This window comes from Ambystoma mexicanum, chromosome 13, assembly GCF_040938575.1.
Source record: "Ambystoma mexicanum isolate Mex_15411 chromosome 13, UKY_AmexF1_1, whole genome shotgun sequence".
NCBI classification, from domain to species: Eukaryota; Metazoa; Chordata; class Amphibia; order Caudata; family Ambystomatidae; genus Ambystoma; species Ambystoma mexicanum.
The window spans coordinates 199,243,354-199,268,210 of NC_090938.1; the positions used below are offsets into that span (position 1 = coordinate 199,243,354).

General features: G+C 45.2%; 1 long non-coding RNA gene across 1 annotated transcript in view; it reads left to right on the top strand.

The window, feature by feature from the left end:
• The first annotated feature begins 1,322 nt into the window (after positions 1–1,322).
• The window catches only part of LOC138521080 (uncharacterized), a 40,169-nt gene continuing 16,634 nt past the window's right edge, over positions 1,323–24,857 (top strand). Inside the window, exon 1 of the long non-coding RNA XR_011282929.1 lies at positions 1,323–1,421. This is a non-coding gene — a long non-coding RNA (uncharacterized lncRNA). The remainder of the gene's footprint in view (positions 1,422–24,857) is intronic.

Genomic DNA, 24,857 nt, shown 5'->3' on the forward strand with positions numbered 1-24,857 from the left:
CATACATTTAGAATAATTGTATGCAGATTTATCTCATGAATATTAATGACGGGTGTCGAGAGAGAGAGAGAGAGAGAGAGAGAGAGAGAGAGAGAGAAAGAGAGGGAGACACACAGGAATCCTTGGGGTAGGAGGGACAACATTGACCCTTTCCGAGCCATCAGTTGGCACCTTCTGGGATCCGTAAGAGCTTTCATGTGACAGAATACACATCTTTTTCAAAGTTTCATACATGATATGATACAGACGCTCGAGTGCCATAAATGTAGGTATTCTAGGGTTATATTATGCTAGGAGGTTGTTATAGTACACCACTTTCCACGATAGTGGTATATTGTGTTCCGCCCGGGATATCCAAACTTTAGTCATCAGAGGGAAGGAAGGGGTATCAGGAGAGCAGAATGATCAGTTTAAGGAACAGCACGGATTGTGAAGGCATGGTGAGGAGGGGGTGAAAGTTTGGGTTGGGGACTGTCAGCCCTGCAGATAAGGGGTGTATCAGCCACTTGTACTCCATAAAAATAGGCAAATACCCCCAAAAAATAAAAACAGGGAGTAAAAATACTCCCAGCAAAAAATAAGAAAGAGCTGTTTACATCCACACAGCTCAATGTATTTATTAGTCGAGTAGGGTACACAGTTCCCCAGAAAATAAACTACTAGTAACAGGCCTCTTTTAATGTCCATGAATCACTAGGTACAAAGAAATATGTATTATTACAAAACATTCCGTTTTCCAGTTACAACAATAGTTACTCGCTTATAAAATACTCCCATTGGGATTCAGACTTGCTTTTTTACTGGGCAAAAAATTATGTTACTCCCAACTTTTAAAAAAGAGGGAGTAAAATACTCCCTCGTCACAATCGTATCTGGGGCATTGGGGACTGTGTGTGTTTGACTGTAGTGCCAGTATAGAGCGATCAGGGCCTAGCACTGACCAGGAAAGGGCTCGCGTAGCGAAAGTGAGCAAGTTATGGCAAAAGGGGACCTCCATCGGAGTGCATATACGGAGTGGGGCCGTCAGGCTTCTGCCATCTCTCCCCCGGCAGCCACTCCTGGTGACAGCTGCCTGCCCGGGCAATCTCCTGCCTGCCTCTTGTCTTAGCTTTAAAATAGCCCCTCTCGCCAGGCGCACACAATGCCACGTGAACATCTAGGGACTTTGTTAAAAGCCCTTCTGGGGCACAGTGCCAACACAGCTACAATGCACTTGTTGGCATTCCGATCTTATCTCCTACACCAGCCAGCACCGCCCCCATTCTTACATCCATCCAATCCCCAAGCGTGGATGCCCAGCTGGGGGTGGGCTTGGGCTAGGTTTGAGATGAACCTCGGAATTCAGAGTGTTGGCCGCCGCACTCTCTCGTTGTCCCTTCCTGGATCTGCAGGCCTCCTCTCCTCTCTCTCTCCAGCTGCAGGTGAGACCAGAGCCACGGGCCGCCATGAGGCCCAGGAGCCGTGGCGCCCCTCTCTGCCGCCTGCCTGAAGACGGCCTCATGAATGGCTCAGCATGTTGGGCACTACTTTTAATTGCGGGTGTGGGAAGCTGTACTCCCAGACTGGATGCCTCATTTACATGGGGAGGAGGGGGGGAGGTATATGCTTAATAGGGCAGTAGAGCTCCTCACTGGAGAGACAGCTACGCTTTTCCTGAGACGTTTTAAGGGACGGTACGTTTGATGTAAAAGTACAGGCCCTTTGAGGCAGGACTGCGCTTTCTGTCATACCGAAGTAGGCCCTTAATCCCCACTGCCATGTGTCCTGTGCGACTGTAGCATAATTTCTGAGCAGCACTGAGGTATGTTTAATGGAAGTACGCAAGCCCTTCTTGGCAGGCCTGGTACACATGTCCTGTAAATTATATATATATATATATATATATATATATATATATATATATATATATATATATATATATATATATATATATATATATATATATATATATATATATATATATATTGCTGGCTGAATACGTAATCCCTTCTGTTAGCTATAGGAGGACAGAACCAGCACTTCCCCGAAGATGTGTAAGCGAACTTCTCGTCAGAGGTGTTCTACAATGTGAAAGTACTTCCTGTAATGTCCCCTTTCTATGCCCCTTTTTCTCAGGAAATAAGGACAGGCATTCCACATGTCCCCTTTTTACTCCTGTTTTGGGTTGCAGTCCACCATACAAACCTAGGGTGGGGGTTTAGAAGATGCAAGTGAGCAGTGCAGGGCGATGGCGTCACGACTCAAACATGTTTACTCCACAGAACCTGTCCCTATCGGAACATTCTCAGTATGTTTCATGGAACAGAAGCGGCCATTGCCTGGAACGCTTCCATGCGTTTGTAGGTCTTCTGGGTTGAGTGACTGCACTTTTAGTGAGAAAGTGCTGGTCCTTCTCCTCTAGAGGGTCTCCTGCTTTACCTCTGACGGGCAAGGCAACTTACCTCTGGACCAGTGTACGTGGTAATGGGACGGGAACGTGCCATCTCGGCACAGGCATGGTGGTTTAATAGGCCTATAATGGCCCTGTCAGTTAGGGCAGATATTGTGCAATTTGATGTATGGACACTTGGCACAAGGGCTACTAACGAAAGGGATTTCTCAGCTGAACTGTAATTATTTGATCTGTGGGTTAAATGTAAAGTGCCTTTACTTTCCTCATTAATTATTTGAATGAGACAGCACAGTCCCTTCCCAGGGAGCTTCTGTGGGTTAAATGTAAAGTGTATTTACCCTCCTCATCAATTCTGTGAATGAGACAGCACAGTCCCTTCACAGGGGGCTTCTGTAGGTTAAATGTAAAGTGCCTTTACTCTCCTCATCAATTATTTGAACGAGACAGCACAGTCCCTTCCCAGGGAACCTCTGTGGGTTAAATGTAAAGTGCCTTTACCCTCCTAATTAATTCTTTGAACGAGACAGCACAGTCCCTTCCCAGGGGGCTTCTGTGGGTTACATGTAAAGTGCCTTTACCCTCCTCATTAATCCTTTGAATGAGACAGCCCAGCCCCTTCCCAAGCGGGCTTGTGTGGGTTAAATGTAAAATGCCTTTTCTCTCCTCATTAATTATTTGAGCGAGACAGTGCGGTCCCTTCCCAAGGGGGCTTCTGTCGGTTACCTTTACCCTCCTCATTTTACCCTCATTAATTCTTTGAATGAGTCAGTATAGGCATGTCTGCACAGGGCTGCGTTACGTTAAACGAAAAGTGCCTTTAAACCGCAGATTTAATTCTTTTAATGAACAGTATTTGCCCTTCTCAGAAAAGTTGCTTTACCTTCAGTGGTACAAGAAGTCCCCTTTACACCGCAGCCTTAACTAACTCTTGTAATTAAGCATTTTGCACCCTTCTCGGAAGGGCTGCAATACCTTTAATGGCCTTTACACCACCGCCTTTTCTCTTTTAATGAAACACTGTGGTCTCGATTCATGGAATTCTTTGCACTGCTGAACAGTGACTTTGCACTGCCGACACAAACCCTGATTCATGGAACTGTGCAAAGTGTATTTTTGCAGTGCAAACTCAGTACAAAGTGTATTTTTGCAGTGCAAAATGCTCTGCACTACAAAAGTAGACTTTGCAGTGCTCCATGAATCAGGGTTTGTGTCGGCCGTGCAAAGTCCCTTTTCAGCAGTGCAAAGTCACTTTGAACCGTGCAAAAAATTCCCTGAACCGAGCACTGTGTGTCCTTCGCTGGAGGACTGCTAAACATGTCATGGTACATAGAAAGGGCCTTTACGGCACAGCTTTAATTATCTTAATGTACCCGTATGTGCCCTTCTCAAAAGGGCAGCAGCAGGTGTGGTGCCGTCTCCCGGACAGTACAGGTCCTTCTCCTCAGGGCAGCAGAGGCGCAGCACCTTTGCATCTCGGCACCCCTGAAATACGTCTGAGCTCTAGGGCTCTTTCATGCAACACAGCATCCCAGTCCTAAGGGTCCATGAGGGGAAAGGAAGGAAGTCGTGCAGGTGCTTGATTTAATGCACGATAGTAATTGTTCCTTTTTTCGGGTGGCCCTCTGTCTTAGGCACGCTCGGACTGGCCTATATGGCAAGAGGCCCATGGCCGAACAAAAACACAAAATGCTGGTGTGGGCCCGTTTTTTGGGTGACAGTGTGCCACATTTTTTGCCAATGGGGGCCAGTTTGATGAATTAATTCACTCTGTGGCTAGTAGTTTCGACCAGTGTTGCTGAACAAATATTCTTTAAAATGCACAATTTGAATCACACTTTATCAAAAACCTTGGTTACTATTCAAAAAGTGTTACAAAAGCAATGAATAGACATTTGCTCCTGTGGGTCACTTTTTCATTGGTGCCCGAGACAATGTTCTGGCCCAGTCTGACCCTGGTTTTAGGTCTTCATTTTCTAGAAGGATCAGAGACCGACACAACCATTTGAAGAGCGACATTTCAACAGCTCCTCCACAATGCAGTGTTACTAGCGGGTGCAAGTCATTTCACTACAATGCGGTTGCGTTGTGTTTTGTAGGTTGTTGTGTAGTGTAATATTGCGTTAAGGTGCGCTACTGTGTCTTTATTGTCCTGTGCTTAGTTTTGGCATGTCGTGTATTTTTTGTGTACATGCCATGCGCTTTCATGTTACAGGGGATGACTGGAGTGCACACACCACAACGTAATCATTTCAAGGCATGGCTTTTGCAAGGAGATTCATAAGGCTGGGGGTGAGAATGGAAACATATTGATGGGGTTGCCAAATTAACCCCCTGAGTGCCAAGGACGAGTATGCTTGTCCTTTTTGCATAGACTTGCATAACAGCCTGGCACTTATTAGGGCATGACAGTGAGTTCGAAATCAAGTACTGACAGGGATTTGTGAATAATGCGTATGTTAATTGCAGCTTTAATTTATTTTAATTCGACACATCGTGCGGCATGTGTTAAAGGCGTTAACAATCACAACTCAAATAGTACAGAAGGGCATGTTCAGGGCAGGACTTATGAAGTAAATTCCTGTTAGCCAGCAGCGGCTTGTCCAATAATGTGCGAGGGGCTTCCAACTCGCCAGTACCCTCGCCCAGTATAGATGAGTAGTGGATTAAATTGCCATAGGGAAAGGTTCCACAGCGTGCATTTCTACTGGACCATGCAAGGCTGCGGGCGTTTTTCCTCCCCGGCCTTGCATGATGCATTTGGGATGCAGGCTGGCAAGCTGCACGTCTGAATGTGAGTAGGGGGTGCTTCCAGGTGTGGACCGGGAACCAAACGAGGCCCTGGAAATACTTTTCAAAGTGGCCCCATATTGCACATTTTCAGCCAGCCCAACCCTTTTCCTATGGGAACATTTGGAAATACCACACAAAAGAGGCTCAGGGTACAGAGGCCTACCGGGGATTCTCCAGAGTTCCCTAAAGGCCAGTCCACCCCTGGGTGCTCCTGCGCCTCCCTTGCACATTCTGACCACCTGGGATGTTTCAAATGAAAGCTTTGGCACCACTGCGCTTGTGCAGGAACCTAGCCGCGCTCTGTGGTTCCTGTTTTTGTGTGCTGGTGCCGGATAGCATGTGTTATGAGAGGCGGCATCGTGGCGAGCTTCAGAATTCAGACTACGATTAAAGGTAGGTGGAGACTGAAGAATTTTGTATGTATGAATGTGTATGTTATGTGTGTAAGAATGAGTGTGAGAATACGCAAATGTATTATGAATGGGTGTTTGGGTGTGCATGTGAATGCATGAGTGTATAGATGTGCATGTGAATGAGTGAGTGAATCCTGTGTGAATGTGTGTTTGAATCAGCAAGTGCATGTGCTTGTGTATGGTTTGTGTGGGTCCAGAACTGATTTGGGGGGTCAGCTTTTAATGCACATCTATGATAAAAAGAAGCATGATAAGTGCTATTAAGTGGCTAGACTGGCATTTTGGTGCAGCCAATTTAGCCATTTCCTACTTAGGCTTGCTATGTTTTACTGGTTATGATAAAGCAATCATGATAAGTGTTACTGTGTGGCTAGATTGGCATTTTATTGAATCCACTCTAGCTAGTTCTTACTGTGGAACAACATTTTTCGACTCCCCTTTTGGTGCAGCCAGTCTAGCCATTTAGTACTGTGGCATAATATTTTTTTTACCGAGCATTTTCGATAAAGCAAGCATGGTGAGTGGTATTATGTAGCTAGGCTGGCATTTTGGTGCCACCAGTTTAGCCATTCCTTACTTTAGACTATTTTTTACTTGACATCTAAGAAAAGCAAGAATGATAAGCGTTATTATATGGCTAGACTGGCACTTTGGTGCAATTGGTCTAGCTATAATACCTTATTGAGGCAACCATATTAACAGAGCTATGCTACAAGACCAATGTTCATTAATCATGTTTCATTCTCCTTTCTCTCCACTTTTATTCTCCTCCCCGCTCAAACCTTGCCATTTGGTGCATATTCACTCCTTGCCACTCATGTCATACTTTAACTAACCACTAGATGCTAATGCTGCATACATTTCTTACGCCTGTATCCGGCTGGGGCTCCTTTCTCTCAGTTCCATCATTCACACTCTCCTATAACGAAGTGCTTACCCTTGCTGAGCAGACTATGGATGGACTGGAGCATAACATAGTCTCGGCCACCAATGAAAAAGTGGCTCAGAGTTCATTTTGTGCCAGATTGTTTTCCTAGTAGACAAGGGGGATTTTTTTGATTAAAATGTTTTGCAAATCGTCTATTGCTAAGAAAATGTGCTAGAAGCACTGGTCAAAACAACTATCTGCACCGTGAAGTAATTCATCGAAGCGGCCGCTTTGTCCAAAAACTGGCCCATTTTGACAACAAAAATTGGTCTCACAGTAGCATTTTAGGCCTGTACTCTCGGCATTGCTTTGTTGCTCTAGTGACCAGTGTACAGTATCTTTGTCTCTCTTTAGATCCAAACTAAAAACTCTCTTCTTTTCGTGGGTGTCGGTGACCAGTTCTAAATCCCCTCAGGGTAGCACACCTTATATAAAATCAATAAATAAATAAATTAAGACCTTTGGATGTGCCTCCAAATGTATTTTAAATTCTTCCGGGTCACAGAATCAAAGTTTCTGTGACCTATGAATATTTGTTGGTCACATCTGGGGTTGCAAACATCCATCACACACTTCAACCCCATAACTGTTCTCCATAGCTTCCCCACCTTTCCAGCCCCCACAAATTATGTAAACATTGTCTTTTGTTTACAGCACAGAGGCACTGGGAAAAAAGTGTAACATGTCACAATTTCTTGAAAGGGACTACCAGGCCACAATAGGTTAATAGATCAAGTACTTTGACACTGTAGAGGATATCAGAACACTGTCCTCTCTTGAAAGACCCTGATTTTATCCCCGGGACTCCTGTTTGCAACTGCATTTCTTTCTTTTTTAAACTTTAGTTTGGCTCATCCAACAAGACACCACAAGACAATCATATCGCCATACATTACAAATGTATTGCAATCATTACGGGACATTATTGCAATGCTCTGGGGACGTGCAGACCAAGAGTTCTGAGTGGAGTTTGGAAGGGGGGCAGGGTGGTCACAGTTAAAGGTAGCATACATACATCCCTTATAGAGCACCCATTATCATAGCCGAAACTTAGCCTGGGGATTGTCTAGCTAAATATACTGTTAATTCCAGCCATATGTCTTTGGGTCCATCCGTACAGGGTAACGAACTACGTTTCCTCGCAGTTCTGGGCCTTCGGAAGTGGGTGGGGAGCCAGGGGGAGGATTTCCTGTCCTTCCACCTAAGGAGTACGCAACGATTAGCTATCATACACCCATATATACAATGGACGTGAGACGTCTGTTGGGCGGTACCGTCCATAGCCCAAATAATGCACCCGCTGGCGAATGCTCTACTTGGAATTCCACCACTTCTGACATGATCTAGAGGACCTCTTCCCAAAAGCATACCAATTTGGCGCAGCTCCAAAACATATATATATAGTCCGCATTTAGGTACCGACACCTTGGACATACATAGGAATCATTATGATGCATTGTACACAATCTATCAGGCGTGTACTACAATCTGTTCAGTAGTTTGAACTGCATGAGTTTTATCTAGCATTTAATGATACTTTTTTGGCGTGGAGGCACATTTTCTTCCATTTGTGATCGGATAGCAGCATACCCAAATTGTCCGCCCATTCTGTCCTAGTCTTAGGAACAGGGTATTGCCCCTTACTCAGTACTAGTTTATACAATGTAGAAAGTGATTTTCAACAGCCGGCAGAATTAGCCATGAGCGCAAGCTCCACACATTCAGTGGGGTCGGAAGGATAATCCTTCCACCGAGCTGCTACATCTGCCCGGACTCTATAGTATTGCATCAGGCTCAGTGCAGTGTTGCCTGTGATCCGGAACCAGTCTGAGAGTGCAAGAAAGTTCCGCTCCGGGAATGTGTCCGCCAGCGCGCGAAAGCCCAGTCCCCACAATGGGTTGCCAGCGACTCACACCACGTAGGGCCTAGACCTGGACATTTCTGCAACAGGAGCCATTTGTAATACGTGTGGGTCATGCCGATTCTTTCTAAGATTGTCCGCCAAGCACCAGATTTGGCCAACACTGAGTCATATGGGCCATCGTCTCTGTAATTGAAATCTACAATTAAGGTTCTATGGTCCGCCTCCCCTGCTGCATGATCTTTTAATCTTTGCAGCTGCATTTCAAGAAAAGTTTGAGAAATTGGCAAGAACAAAAAACACCCAAAATAAATACACCTGTTTACCTACCATGACTGGATACAGAATAATAATAAGATTCCACTCGGAAAAGTGGTATCCTGTTCATCCATTGCCAGATACGTGATGCTGCATTACTTTCAACACACCAGTGTCGTGCTTTGAACGTATCTTTTCATTGTGGATAGTGAAGGGTTTTGGTTGCTTGTTTATCGTGCATTTTCTGACTCTTCTTCCTGGTTCTTTCCTGTTTTTGCCAACAGCCAAATAACGTGCCTACCGTATGTTATCGACCTGCTGATTGCTTACTTTTTTTTTTGTGAAGCCTTTTTGTGGAGCCTATCATTAGTGATATGTGATACTGGCATTTCCAGACATGAATGACTGATTGTGGTGTGAACTACGATTGAAGATCATGGCATCGAGGCTATATTGTGTTGGAAAAATTCAGACCCGAGCTCTTCGATCCATTGGAGTCCGTGACGTTTGGTGTGTTGAATGCACGAGTGTTCATCTCCACGTTACTTTGTCTTCTGATACCCCTGAGGAAGGTCCTGCCTCTACAGGACTTGGGACTGAAACATGTAGGTTTAGGTTAATGCAACTAGGGGATTCGATCAACATTGTTTTGTGAGGTCATTAGGTGTGGTCATACGGACCATTCAGATTTGAGAGTGGTTTCCAGGTGCAAATAGTTTGCACTTGGGATAATTATGTTGGGTCTGTGTACATTGTTTTATTTTTTTTGATTTTGTGAAATTGTTGTGATGTTTTTTATCCTTGTTATTTATCATTGATTAAACAAGATTATTTTTACAATTGATTTTTTTGGTGGTATTGCATCTCCTGTCGTCTACTCCCTATCAATATAAATGTGGTTGCCCCCACCCAGGTTTCTCCACCTGTTTGTGTATTGTGGTATTCATTGCCCCCAGGCAGTGGGTTTCCTGAGATGTCTCCCTCTCAGGCAACTGGGGCCGAGCTCATGTTGAACATATAAAAAAGATGCCATTAATCTCATTTCTAACCAGGACCTCCACGCACTGCTGTTCAGCAATCAGTAGCGAGGCTGAACAGTCAGGCTGGCACCTATGATAAAACAATAAAATAATAATATTCTAGCTAAGTCACGCACAATTGAAAAAAATATATATACTCAAAAACCATGCCAAAATTCAAAGCAGAGCAAGACGTAAGATGTGTACAAATTGCTGTTAGTACGGTGTAAAACAGCACTATAATTTGTCTCTCACATTAGAATAGGCTTGATGTTACCATAACTGGCTGTCAAGTTTGCAGCTAAAGGTTTAGCCTAGAAATAGGAGGTCTGCCTACGAAGTTCAGTCTTTGAGGGACGGAGGAACCAAAGTTCCAGCTCATGGCGCTGACCACGATTATGCAAGAAACGTATTTTGGATTAAGGCTCAAATTGACTTGATCTTTGCATTGAACCCATGTAAACTATCAGTATTGGAGGAGGCACTCTTCACAACACCATAGGGTTCGGGACTGTGCCTTTCTAAGTTCCATCTTCCAATGTCCAAATTACTTGTCGGTTTCCATGGCTTGAGCGCAGTAAGAACAGAGGGTGTGCAATAGCTCAACCTAGTCTCAGCATGAGAAGTGGCAAGAATGAGGAACCACCTCTTAGTCCTGGTCATGTTCGGTAGTGAGGTCCTTCAGTAGACTAACTCAATGTTAAGCATCTTTGCTGGATGGTCCAACCAAAGAGACATAGAAATGGATGCAGGTCTGAGGTATAGACGATCGATTAGCTTCAGCAAGAACAACTACGAGCAGGCTCCTCAATGGCGGCTGGAGGTCCATCAAGCTTTATGTGTGCCTGTGAATTCAGGTTAAGCGTGAGATGTTATGGTAGACGTTGTGTAAGGACAGCACTGCTGTGCTTACCCATGACGGACCTCAGGATCTCGCTCAGAATCATGGGTGTAATATTTATATTAATTAGTTCAACATCCATATAAACGTACATCAAACAAACAAAATGCTTGCAATCAAACTTCGGAAGGTTTCCTGATCTGGCGGATGAAAATGGTTTGGGGTGGGGGGGGATCCCCCAAGGTCCTGTTTGTCCCCCTCAGGCATATTTTGGTTCTTGTGGAGACCTGTCCAGCACCAAAACTAAGACAAAGACCAAGGACTTGGGGAAGAGGATGTGACTTGCGATAGGTCATATTATAACCTGGGAGGGTGGTGTGGCTCTCCCATTGGCCCATTTCCTTGCCATACGCGCCAGTCTGGCTAGGAAATCCAATAAAAGGCCGTACATTGGCCAATGAGAGGGGGAGCTGTGTGACTGCCCCAGTAACCTCCGCTGGCAAGGCTCTCAGCATGCCGCTCCCTCTCATTGCAGGGGTGTCGTGCTGACAGCCCCTCCACCTGCACTACTCCTTTTCTCACCTGGACAGATGCAGACCGTGCACTAGAAATCCCCCACCCCCAACCCTCCGCTCCTTATTTTAAACGGGACCCGGCTACACCCCCGCCCCACCCAATCCCGCAGACCACCTGCATTTCTTTGCCAGGCTGCATCCCACACATCCCTTCCCATCAGATTTCTACTTTGGCTTTTTTTCTACCCCACCTCCACCACACATTTGCACGGGTCATAATAGCTTTTTAGACCATGCCTTCAGGCCATACCTAGAGTTACACATAAACCTTGCGCAATGCGCTTTCAACGCTTGACATCGTTACATTCCGCTGTCAAATGTTTATGGCTAAATAGACAATGACATTTGCTCTTTAAATGAGACAAAACAATACATAAAAAACATGAAATTCACTTAAGGGGAAAAAGTTCTCGTCTGAGGATTACTGCAAAATTACAAGGATTTTTCCAGCATCTGGATATGGATCTCATTTGATTCAAGATGTGCAAGTCGAATAATGGCCCACATTACCAAGAAGGGACAAGAACGGAGAGAGAGGGCATAAGTACGGTTTCCAGTCTAATATTTACCCTCGCGCACTAGGACTTGGGAAAGAGTTTTATGAACGCTGGCCTACACTTTCTCCAATATAATAATCCGTCTAAAAGGACCACCGGAGTTGTGTGGAGGTGATTACAACTGTGTGCGCCTATTTTCCATAAAGTCAAATATTTCCGCTGTGGTGTTAAGTTCATCAAAACCTTCATTCGTGGCTCCACAACAGCCTCCAGAGAGAAGGTCCACAGTCACAAAATGAGCAGGGCTGTATAGAGTGTTCCGGACGCACAAAGGTAACTTCTGTTCTATTAGCACATGGAGATTGTTATTGACCTCCTCTCAACCAATCACAATGTTTAGAGTGCAGTCAATAACTACTAGTATTGACTTCATTCTGAACATCCAGGGTCTGATCCACAGAGCATTTTCCGATTGGATTGCACAATTATAAAACGTTTCTGTGAATCCTGCCCTTTGTCTTCAGAAGCAGACAAGGAAAGAACAATGCATTTTCTAGGCAAGATTTTCTTTCAGCAAGACACTTCTTCTCTGGAACGACCGTTTTTTGCTGCAAGATCCTTTTTAACATAACAAAGAGAAAGCTAAAACTTCATTTCATTGTGGAGAAACCGTTTATTTGTACATGTCACCTAATGCACGCCCATTGTATGCCTGTTCCAGTAAACCAAGTTGCAAATATAATGTTTAACTTCTGAAGGCAACCATGTCATTTACATACTACAAAATACAACCACATTTAATTTTACAAACTCAGCTTGTCTATTTACTTTACTCATTCTTAAAGTAAAATTTTTTATCTCATCTCGACACTCTAAAACATGCATTGCTAGCACCTTCATGTGCTAATAGCCTTATAGACCTTGGGAGGGGTCCTTATCGATTGGGATAAAAAAAAAATGGCTGCCATGGAAAGGAGAGAAGGGACTATTATATGTATTTAGAAGTGTTTCAAGGCATGCTTAACAGATAAAGGGCATCCAATAATATTGTTAATACTTACATGATATATACATATCTATATATATATAGGTTTATATATATATGTTCCCTTAACCAACCCCTCCCTTCATTAGGTTTCACAGTTTGCCATGTATATGGTGTCATAAATGACGCATATTGAGGTATAAAACCTTTGTATATATAATGACATTTTGGTGTAATTGTGTGGCCTACATCTTGTTGTTCGCCAGATTGGCCTACTTTATTTGATGCTGATAATAAAGTAGTACTTTCCATATTTTTTCAGTTTGTCTGGTTATTTGGCTCCAAGATCGTTATTGGTAATTCCACCTAGCACATGATACGCTTCAAAGTGCTAGAGCCCAGTATGCATCTTGGGTTTTGCTAGAACCCTGCTAGGCTTTCTAAATAAATTTGCTGCCGACAAGGGAGAATAAATGTTGTTGGAAAGCTGAGGGGGTAGAGGATGCTATCTGCAGTCCTTCAAACTCTGTGGAAAATTTAAAACACCTTGGCACTCATAACAAGGTTGCTTGTAGGCCGCCGTTAGTACCGGCAGCCTATCGGCAACCTTAGCTTTTCGTTTCTGCCACCCGATATCCCGGTAATAGAAGGGTATTACAGGCGGTGGCAGTACGGTAAGTTCCCATTCCATCCATGGGAATGGGGTCACTGAAGCTTCAGCACAGCTGTTAACGGTGCCGGTGCTTCAGTGGTTTATCTGCTGGTAGGGGCCTGAACTACTGGCAGGTCAGGCCTACCGGTTGTCCACAGCCGGTGCGATAAGGTGCTGGCAACATTGTTACCGGCACCTTAATTCAGGACTGGTTCAGTCTGTGAATGCCCAGGTTTGACCTGTCTTAGAAAGGTAATTTTTGCAAAATGTGAAGAGGGTCTTAGATTACAGCTCTGGGACAACTGCTCAAAACCATTATGGATTTCTTTGTATACTTTTATTCGAAAATTTGATTTTTAAATGGATTTTATGTGTTGTGTTATTTACATTTGTTTATTATGTACTGTTTTATGTATTGAATTGTGTTAAGACTTATTCATTTAGCTCGCTAGATACTAAATATATATATTTTTTTAAAGAATCCCCAAAATGAAAACTAAGATATGTCTCCTGCCAAGGAATATTCTAGGCACTGAATAGCAGTCCCCACCTAATGGTCTGTGGTCTCTCATTAGAGAGACGTCACAGAGACTATCCTGGCAATCATATGCGAGGCCTCATCTTTCTCAAGCACAGGGTCTGATCAATGTAAGGCTGTGTTGTGTCCCCCAGGACGCAGGAACTTCATTTCACCAAAATGCCAGGGGTAGCGAAAGTGACATCACACGACCCTTGACCTCTGATGACATCACAGGAAGTCATGTCATTTGACCCCAGTCACACCAGAAGCAAAGAGCCACATGGCACTGGACACAGCCCTGGAGCTTGCAGTCAAAAAAGAAAAAGACGTTTTACATTTTTTAAGGGTTGCAAGGGAGACCCCATGGGTCGCAGTTGGGACCCCTTGTGACCTCTAATTGACATCCTTGCCAGGACGAAGGACTTACTTGCACCATTGTGCCCACTTGCTAATGCGAGCTCCCCTTCCGTGATGTGCCAATCGTTAGTGAGACTTTACACACAGCATTGTAAGTTTAACAGATGTGTCAATGCAACCCCAGGCAGCATGTCTTGGGTTAAGCTTTCGTGTATGTACCAATAGCATTCTGGGAATTATAGTCTTGAGTCACTTCAACTGAATACAACAGACTTCTGTGAAACCAGATCAAAAGCAAACACAGGACTGGAGTGGCGTGCCCCAGGAGTTATCTGGTAACTGAGTATTGTGTATACACAGTATGGGTCTAATCACTGTGTGACTTTAATTGATTTGCAACACGGAGAAGGGCCTGGATCATAAAGAGCGTGTCCAGGAGAGGAATCTGACAGATACCATAAGGGCTGAGTGGACCTGCCAGGATTCGAACCTGTGACCATGAGGTTAAACACAGGTTCCTGTAGTGGATGCATTAGTCTACTGAGCCACACACACGGCTTTAAACAGATCGTTTCATGTTTTTATCTGTAGACGTGAACAGAAACTGAGAACCACCTGGATTTTCATGCATGAATCACAGAACACTTGCAGACCATTAACATAGCATGGAGGCGACTCCATACATGTTAGTCTAAAAGTACCTGTTCTGTGTAATAAATGGTTCTATACAAAATGGCAGACAGCGCTGCTCTATTACTAGTTTTGCGGAATACAACAAGAATTTCAATAATCGAATCACTCCAAATGTTGCCGAATACTCTTGTCGATTGGCAAGAGATGATGGGGACATATCTTGGGTGTGATACAGTGGCTACATTTTTACCTCATTATCCAGAATTTGTAATAAGACTTCCAACATTAAAATTCCCATAGAGAGTGTTGTATCTTTGCATTAATGTGGTGTCATAGGTGTATTTTGCACAGTCGTTCTGGAGAACTCATACAAAGCATTTTGCACGCTCAGTATTGAGACCACAACTGCGGTATTATGTACCGACAAGTGGTGTGGTATTAACTAATTAAGATGTGTCTGGTGAATTTTGCCCACTTTTCATAGATTGTCTTTGCCAAAGGTTATCAGAACGGCCTTGAACACTGGAAGTGAGTCTTAATGTATTGTTTCATTATTAAATGTAGAGTAAGAACAAAATAAGCTGTAACATTATTTGAAGGCTTGCTTGAAGAGGGATATCCTTATCCAGAATATCCCGACACTGGTGCACGCAAACTTCACCAATGTTGACTGTTGATTGGCTGGGTTCACGACTCATACGTTTCTGCTGCACGACCTTGTTTGCCATTCGTGGTAAGCCCGCTGAGAAATTTAGAGCCACAGATCACTGCTTGCCATCTGAAACCAGCTAAAAGCTCCTAGAGCCCACAAAGTGTGCAGGATCGACTCTAGCATACCCGTCGGTGTCATGATGATGATACAGTGGCAGTGGTAAACTGGAGAAGTGGTAGTGATGCTTCGTGGTGTGAAAGAGACTAGGCTAGCTGTGAGTAAAGTCTAGTGTGCCTAAATTAAAGGGCTTGATCAGTATGTGGGAGGTTCTGATTATGTGAAAATGGAGTGAAGATGGGCACCACTAATTGTATACAGTTACGAGAAGTCTTTAGTATTGTTTGCAAGTATATTTCTGGAGCGAAACAGGAGAATAATCCATAGCACCTGGACAAAACTATACTAGAAAAAGAATCAGGGAACAACCCTGTCCGATCTGTTGCTCACAGCATGTAAGTTAATAAACTGTCTTCAGGTTTGCAATGATTTGCTTCATTACTCAGTTCAACAACATATTACTTAACACAATTCTGATGGGTAAAAAAACTCAGTACATATTAATTTCATCTTATTTTTCAAAAAATGCACTATGCATTGCAAAAGCCAATGCATTTCGGAGTGGACTCCGTCTTCAGGGCTAACAACTACAGTCAATGAATACCCTCATGTGATACCAAGTCTTTTGATGTCACCATGTAATAGTTCTGGTAAGGTGCTTGCTCCTTAGTGAATAACGGCCTCAATGTGGGGTCAGTATTCTGGAATATTAGCCCATGTTGCATAGCAGAAGCGCCTTACCCGAGAGGTTTAACCGAACTATGAAGAGCATGATAGATGCTTTAGCAGAACCTTTTAGAGGAAAGTGGGTCCTTCTACTGGAATGCCTTCTCTCTGCTTATAGAGAAGTCCCCCAGGAGGGAGTTGGATTTAGTCCCTGTGAACTCCTCTATGGTCATCATGTTAGAGGTCCATTGGCCCTAATTAAGGAGGGGTTGGAGAGTGCTCCTTCCCCCAAGCCAGTGAGAGTCACTGACTATGTCTTAGGTCTCTGAAGGAGAATGACACATGATGACAGAGGCTTCCGTTAACTTGAAAGCAGGTCAGGCTCTGGGGAAGCATTGGCAAGAACAGAAGGCCAACATGGTTGAGTTTACTCAAGACCAGCTAGTTATAGTTATGGTACCTACAAGGCAGAGGGCCTTACAGAACAAATGGATTGGACCCTTCAAGGTTGTGGGAAAACTTGGAGAGGTCAATTATTTGGTGGATTTAGGCAATCCTAAGGAGGCCCCCAGGGTCTTTCATACCAACCGTCTAAAAGTCTATGTCTCTAGACGAGAACTGGGAGCTTTGCTTCTAGCCTCTGCTCAGGAGGAGGCGGAGAGTGAACCTCTACCTGACCTCCTCAGGGCATAACCTTTAGATGGGAAGATAGAAGGAGTTAATATCTCTTCTAATCTGACACTGGAACAACAGGGGGAGTGCAAATCTGTGTTAAATCAATTTGCTTCCCTGTTTTCACTATCACCAGGCTTGACCCCTTGCGGCCAGCATTATATTCTCACTGATGACTGTTTACCTGTTAAAAGCAGAGATTACAGAATGTCAGACCATGTAAGAACCCACATAAAGGAGGAGGTTGACAAGATGCTTGATCTCGGGGTAATAGAGCCATCTACAAGTCCTTGGTCTAGACCAGTTGTGCTAGTGCCAAAGGCAGGATCCAAAGAGTCGAGATTCTGTGTAGACTATAGAGCCCTAAATGCCCATCCTTTAACTAGGACAGATGAACTGGTGGACAAACTTGGTTCAGGCAAGTACCCCAGTAAATTAGAGCTAACCTCAGGCTATTGGAAAATTGCTCTGACAGACCATGCCAAGGGGAAAACTACATTTTCAACCCCTGGAGGCCTCTACCAGTTTAAGGTAATTCTTTTGGATTCAAAAATGCACCTGCTACGTTCCAAAGGATGGTGAATCAAGTTCTGAATGAGATGGAGGACTTCTGCATGGTATACCTGGATGACATTGCAGTGTTCTGCCCTACTTGGAAAGAACATGTTGACCACTTAAGATATGTATTGCAGGCTCTTGAGCAGGCCCATCTGACCATAAAGGCAAGTAAATGTCAAATCAGTCAGAGCAAAGTGGTTTACCTTGGACATGAGGTAGGAGGAGGTGAAATAAGGCCATTGCCTAGCAAAGCACAAGCTGTACTAGAATGGGCCACCCCTACTACTCAAACCCAAGTCAGAGCCTTTTTAGGTCTCACTGATTATTATAGGAACTTCATAGAGAACTATGGGACCATAGATTCTCCCTTGAATGTGGTCTCCTCACCCAAATTCCCCAAGAAGGTCAGGTGGAATGAGGAGTGCACTAAGGTATTTGAAGAATTTAAGAAATCCCTTTGTCAAGCTCCAGTCTTAAGAGCTCCTGACTACAGCCAAACCTTAATTGTGCAGACAGATGCTTCCAATACAGGAGGTATGGGTGCAGTTCTGAGTCAGCTGGATGAGAAAGGCAGAGAACACCCTATATGCTTCATCAGTATGAAACTGAAGGAACCGGAGACAAGGTGGAATGTGAGTGTTTTGCTATTGTGTGGGCACTGAAGAAGTTTAGGCCATACTTGTATGGATCTACCTTTGTGATTCAGACTGACCACCAACCCTTGAGATGATTAATGCAGATGAAGGGGGAAAATCCTAAATTGTTAAAATGCTCAATCAGCCTACAGTGGCTTGATTTTACCCTTGAAAACAGGTCAGGGCGTAACCCCCATGTTGCTGATGCTCTCTCCCGAATGTATGACTGACTGGAGTAAGGAGATTAATCCAGGGGTGGATTAAATCCTCCTGACCCTTAGTCTGTGGGGGGCGAGTGTTAGGGAGAATTCTCAAAAATGTGCTAATTCCCTTCACTTTAGAGACCCCCAGCAACTTTGCAGGATTTCGAGGACTTCATTTTTTTTACCTGGAGAGAGTGTGAGCCTTTTTCCCACTCTCTCATGTATTTTGATGTGTGTTTTACCCTTGTGTTTTCTTTGGTTATGGAGTCTAACCAACTCCATAGGCATCATCTTTTACAATTGTGTCACAAAGCACCTTCAGTGCACTGACACAGGGAAGTCTTTCAGATTTCCCAAGGTTTAAATATCTTCTCTTGGATCAACTACTGTTTCCCAGAACAGTGGATTGAAATAGAGTGCCTGAGGGGTTACTTAGTATCCCCTATGTGTAGTTACTCATGTAACAGTCACATGTTAACCTTTCCTCTCAGAATGGCTGGTGACAGTGGTTTTACAACAAACTACCATGATTTTTCCCAACTGCAAACTATTCTAACGTAACGTTAAATCGCGTGAGCCATGTTTTTCAAGATGGTGCCCAACCATCGTTGCTAAAAACAGGTTCCTGTCTTCTTTTTTCACCATTTGTTTGTGGAAAGGTCCTTCTAGAGTTTTTCTGTGCGCGCCAAACCAGGTTTGGTCTCTTTGTTCATTCGCCTTTGGTGGGCTTCAGGAATGAAACCCGCCTCTGGCTCCAGAGTGCCTGGGGTAGGCAGGAAGTGAGGGAGGCGCCCGAAAACCCCCTGTGCTTAGTCTCCTTGAAGACCCAAATGCAATCTGTGCTGATTGGCTGGCTGACTGTCCTGAAAGGACAGCTACCCTGCTGCGTGAGTGGCAGCTAGGCTGGAATGTATGGGAGAAAACTGAATAAAAGGCCAGTCTCTTGGTTTGAAAGGCAGAGTCGACCACTGGAACGAAGGAACTGAAGAAGAGCTTGAAGAGGATGGCTGCTGCAACTCGTGGACCATTGGTTTGCCCAGTGAAGCCTTGCTGCAAGTCCAAATCGCCAAGTTTACATCGACAGAGAAGCCCTGCTAAGGACAATTTCTCCCTTTGAATTGGTAGGACCAATCAACTCCCAAGTAAGCCACCTGGACACCGATCTTGAAGCTGGTTGCAATTGCTCAGAGTGCTGCAGGAAACCGTAGAGCCAGGGAGAGGGACAACAGATTGTGTGCATTACTTGTAAGCTGGCCGAAAGCAGTTGGAAGATCCTCCGGGACTCCCCCGACGACGGACGGGCCAAGCCTGACCCTCCTCAGCCGAGTGCAGGACCTCAGAAGCAAGGTCAGTCCACCTTGACAGCCAGGACCAGCGCTGTTACCAGTGCGGTAGCTGAAATGCAAAACAGCCACTGAAATTGAAGTTTGCCAGTTGCGGGCTTTGACCAGTCCCAGTACAGTGCAGGAATCCCCCAACGTCCTCCCTCTTGTCCCAACGACTGAGGCCCAAGAACAGTGAGATCTGCAGGAACTGCCAGGAACATAAGTCATCAGCTGCATCTTTGTCTTCATTGTAAGGTACTGTGAAAACAAGACTGAGAGAACTTACCTCTCACTGTGAAAGTGCTTGAAACTTTTGCAACTCAGAAGCCTAATCAGCTCGTGACCCAACATATGATTCTTCTTTTTACAAACTACTTCTAAGAACTGCTTCTCTGTGCACAGTGAGCAAGGGGTCCATGTCTTGGTTCCCCCTAGTAACTTAGGGTGACAAACCCTAAGCTTCTTGCAAAATACAAAAAAGGTAGCAGGCGCCCTCTCTAGAAAGAACATGGCATGATAACCTGTTCTGTGGTTTTCTCCTGCTTTGAGAGTCTGCAGCCATCGCTTTTAACTCATTGTACCTTTCACAAAGGAGGAATATCCATTTGCATATCAGTCTATGTCCCACCCACAAGGCCAGTTCAGCACCGAAATGGCAGCAAACCTCCTTTGGACAAGAGTACCAACAGAAACGCCAGGCATGTGTTTCAGCCTTGTTGGGCCTCATCAGTGAGGTGGAGCTGTGCTTCTCTGAGCACAGTGAACAAGGTGGATCCCCCTGGTAACTTAGTGTGACCAACCCTAAATTCCTTGTAAAATACAAAAAAGGTAGCAGGTGCAAGCTCATGGCATGATAACCTGTTCTTTGTTTTTTCCCACTTTGAGAGTCCGCAGCCATCGCTTTTAGCTCACTGTGCCTTTCACATTAGCTTTTACTCTCTGTAAGTGCTACACAAGTTCCCACTCACACCAATCACGTCTCTAATGCATGGCATTAATGCACCGTGCCATGCAGAGGACAGATCTCTGCCATCACCGCTGCTACCCAAAGACGCAGGTGCACCGAAATCCAGGCACCTCCAGCTCTCACGCATGCATTCAAGAGGAACACAATACCCAAGGCATGACCCGCCCTGCAATGGCCAACTGGACACTACTCACCTCACAGCCTATGTCAGTGCAAACCAGAGACAATTATTAACTTGCAGAGCCAGTATGGAGCAATACTTGTACCACACCCTACATGTTTGAGTCACCAGCTGCAGGAAACAGGCATTCAATGTACCATCCATCCAGGTCCTAGACTCCAAGCCACCAGATAACTGAACTGTGCATAAATGTGTTTTGTGGCAAGGATCCATCGGTGGGAAGTCACATCCCTGTCAACTGTGCACTGTGCAACACTCTGACGACATGCACCTAATTCATGGTGCAGAAGCACCACTGATGTGCGTTGGTCTCAAGGCCCATCATTTCACGGTGTGAAAAGTGCAGGTGTGTCACCAAAACAACATACTCGCACAGATAGCATATTCTTATCCTACAGGACCGTTGAGTCTGCCCATCGATGAGAGTGTCCAAGATAGCTCAGTGAGATGATGACCTGCTGCTGTGCTCTGAGTTTGCCTGCCTGTCACAGGCTCAAGCCCTGAGAAGGTGTATTCAGTGTTGCTCAAACACAAGCTAGTGTGGGCCTATCCAAACAACTGTTATTGAAGGGGCCAAGACGCAGCGCAGCTTCTGGTGTGCACTTTACACATTGTCCATGTGTGTAGTGAAAAGAAGGTGAATGACACTGTACGAGTGTGATTTCTAGCGTGTGGGTGTGTTAAGGGCTTCATTCTCGTCAACAATGGCGGGAGGGCCATTATAGAGCTGATTGGAGTTGAAAGCGAAAACATTTGGAGAGTGACGGGTTTCCCGCTGCTGTGCCACCCCATCAGCATCCCTTCCACATGCCATTACCTACCAGAGTCAGCAGCCGTGGGGGGCTCAGAAGCAAGGAATCTGAGCGTCCACATTGCTGACCAACGACCTGTCCTTTGAGCCCACTGTTGGTCACGTTATGTTATGTTCATTTATTTGTATCGCGCACCAAGAGGCCGGGAGCTAAACGGGCGCTCTGCCCCTACCAGATCTTAAACACATCATATAAATACTCTCTAACACATATCACCAGCCTTCAAACTATCCCGTCCAAACACCGGCAAGCCCTACCTATTCACTACTGACTAACACAACACCAGCAGCTCTCAAACCATGCCGTCCAACCACCGGCAGGCCCTACCTATACACTACTGACTAACACAACACCAGCAGCTCTCAAACCATGCTGTCCAACTACCGGCAGGCCCTACCTATACAACTACTGACTAACAAAACACTGGCCCTCAAACTACCCCATCCAAACACCGGCAAGCCCTACCTATACAATACTGACTAGCACAACACCGGCTCTCAAACTATCCTGTCCAAACACCGGCAGGCCCTACCCCTATACATAATACTTACTTAACTCAACACAAGCAGCACTCAAACTATCCCGCCCAAACACAGGCAAGCCCTACCTATACAAATACTGACTGACACAAAACCAGACCTCAAACTATCCCGCCCAAACACAGGCAAGCCCTACCTATACAAATGCTGACTAACACAACACCAGCAGCCCTCAAACTATCCTGTCCAAACACAGGCAAGTAACAAGGGGGGTCCTGGGAGACTCTCTGCCAGACATGAGTCCTGGTTACAAGAACCTTACCCAGAGTCTTTAGCTCACTATCTTTCACAGAGGAGAAATATCCTACACATATCAGTCTTTGTCCTGCCCTGGGGCAGTCCAGCACCGAAATGCTAGGCAATTCTCCTCTGAACAAGAGTACCAACAGCAACCCCAGACACGTGTTTCGGTCTGGTTGGACCTCATCAGTAGGGAGGAGCTGTGCCTCTCTAAGAATAGCGAGCAAGGGGTCCACGTCTGGATTCCCCTAGTAAATTAGGGTGAGACCCAAAGTTACTTGAAATATGCAAATAAAAAGGGGGGTCCTGGGAGACTCTCTGCCAGACATGAGTCCTGGTTCCTGACTAACACAACACCAGCAGCCCTCAAACCATGCCGTCCAACCACCGGCAGGGCCTACCTATACAACTACTGACCAACACAACACCGGCCCTTAAACTATCCCGTCCAAACACCGACAAGCCCTACCTATACCACTACTGACTAACACAACAAAAGCCCTCATACTATCCCGTCCAAACACCGACAGGCCCTACCTATACAAATACTGACTAACACAACACCATCAGCCCTCAAACTATACCATCCAAACACAGCCAAGCCCTACGTAAACAAATACTGACTAAGACAACACCAGCCCTCAAACTATCGCGTCCAAACACCGGCAAGCCCTACCTATACAAATACTGACTAGCACAACACAAGCCCTCAAACTATCCCATCCAAACACAGGCAAACCCTACCTATACAAATACTCACTAACACAACACCATCATCCCTCAAACTATCCCGTACAACACCGGCAAGCCTTACCTATAGAAATACTGACTAACACAACACCAGCGTCCCTCAAACTATCCCGTCCAAACACCGGTAGGCCCTCCCTATACAAATACTGACTAACACAACACCAGCCCTCAAACTATCCTGTCCAAACACTGGCAGGCCCTACCTATACAAATACTGACTAACACAACAGCAGCCCTCAAACTATCCTGTCCAAAACCCCGGCAGGCCCTACCTATACACAATACTGACTAACACAACACCAGCCCTCAAACTATCCCGTCCAAACACTGGCAGGCCCTACCTATAAAAGTACGTTCAAAGAAGGTAGCAGGCGCTCCTCTCCAGAAAGAACATGGCATGATAACCTGTTCTGAGATGAGAGTTTGCAGCACAATCATGGAACACACTCCCATCCGACTTGAGACGCCCTCTACCCTACACAAGATTCAGATCTTACGCCCTCAAATGGCTGCACAACAACGACATGCAACGATCCTCATCCTAGCGGAAATGCTACAACCTGTTAAGGTGTTACTCTTACGCGCTTAACCTATGTTATTTTATATGTACTGTATCTGTATCACCCATTGTAAGCAACCATTGTTTTTCTGTAATAGCCTGTGTCAGGCATTGTAACTAAGTTTCGAGTCCTCTTGTATTGCTACGCCCAGATGCCCACGGGCTCGGAGCGCATTACCAAATAAACAAACAAACAAACAAACAAACAAACACGCTTTTTGCTCACTGTACCTTTCACAGATGGGAAATACCATTTGCATATCAGTCTTTGTCCCGCCCACATGGACATTCCAGCACCAAAATGCTATGGCAATTCCTCTCTGAACAAGAGTACCAAAAGCAACCCCATACACGTTTTTCAACCTTGTTGGGCCTCATCAGTGAGGTGAAGCTTTGTCTCTCTGAGCACAGTGAGCAGGGAGTCCACGTCTGGTTGCCCCCAGGTAACTCAGGGTGACCAACCCCAAGTTCCTTGCAAACATTCAAAGAAGGTAGCAGGTGCTCCTCTCCAGAAAGAACATGGCATGATAACCTGTTCTGAGATGAGAGTTTGCAGCAACTTGGGGTTGGTCACTCTAAGTTACCTGGGGGCAACCAGACGTGGACTCCCTGCTCACTGTACTTAGAGAGGCACAGCTTCACCTCACTGATGATGCCCAACAAGGCTGAAACCCATGTATGGGGTTGCTGGTGGTACTCTTGTTCAGAGAGGAATTGCCATAGCATTTCGGTGCTGGACTGCCCATGTGGGCGGGACAAAGACTGATATGCAAATGGATATTTCCCATCTGTGAAAGGTACAGTGAGCAAAAAGCATGTGCTGCAAACTCTCACCTCAGAACAGGTTATCATGCCTTGTTCTTTCTGGAGAGGAGCGCCTGCTACCTTTTTTTGAAATATTTTCAAGGAACTTGGGGTTGGTCACCCTGAGTTACCTGGGGGCAACCAGACGTGGACTCCCTGCTCACTGTGCTTAGAGAGGCACAGCTTCACCTCACTGATGATGCCCAACAAGGCTGAAACACGTGTATGGGGTTGCTGGTGGTACTCTTGTTCAGAGAGGAATTGCCATAGCATTTCGGTGCTGGACTGCCAATGTGGGCGGGACAAAGACTGATATGCAAATGGATATTTCCCATCTGTGAAAGGTACAGTGAGCAAAAAACGTGTGCTGCAAACTCTCACCTCAGAACAGGTTATCATGCCTTGTTCTTTCTGGAGAGGAGCGCCTGCTACCTTTTTTTGAACTATAAAAGTACG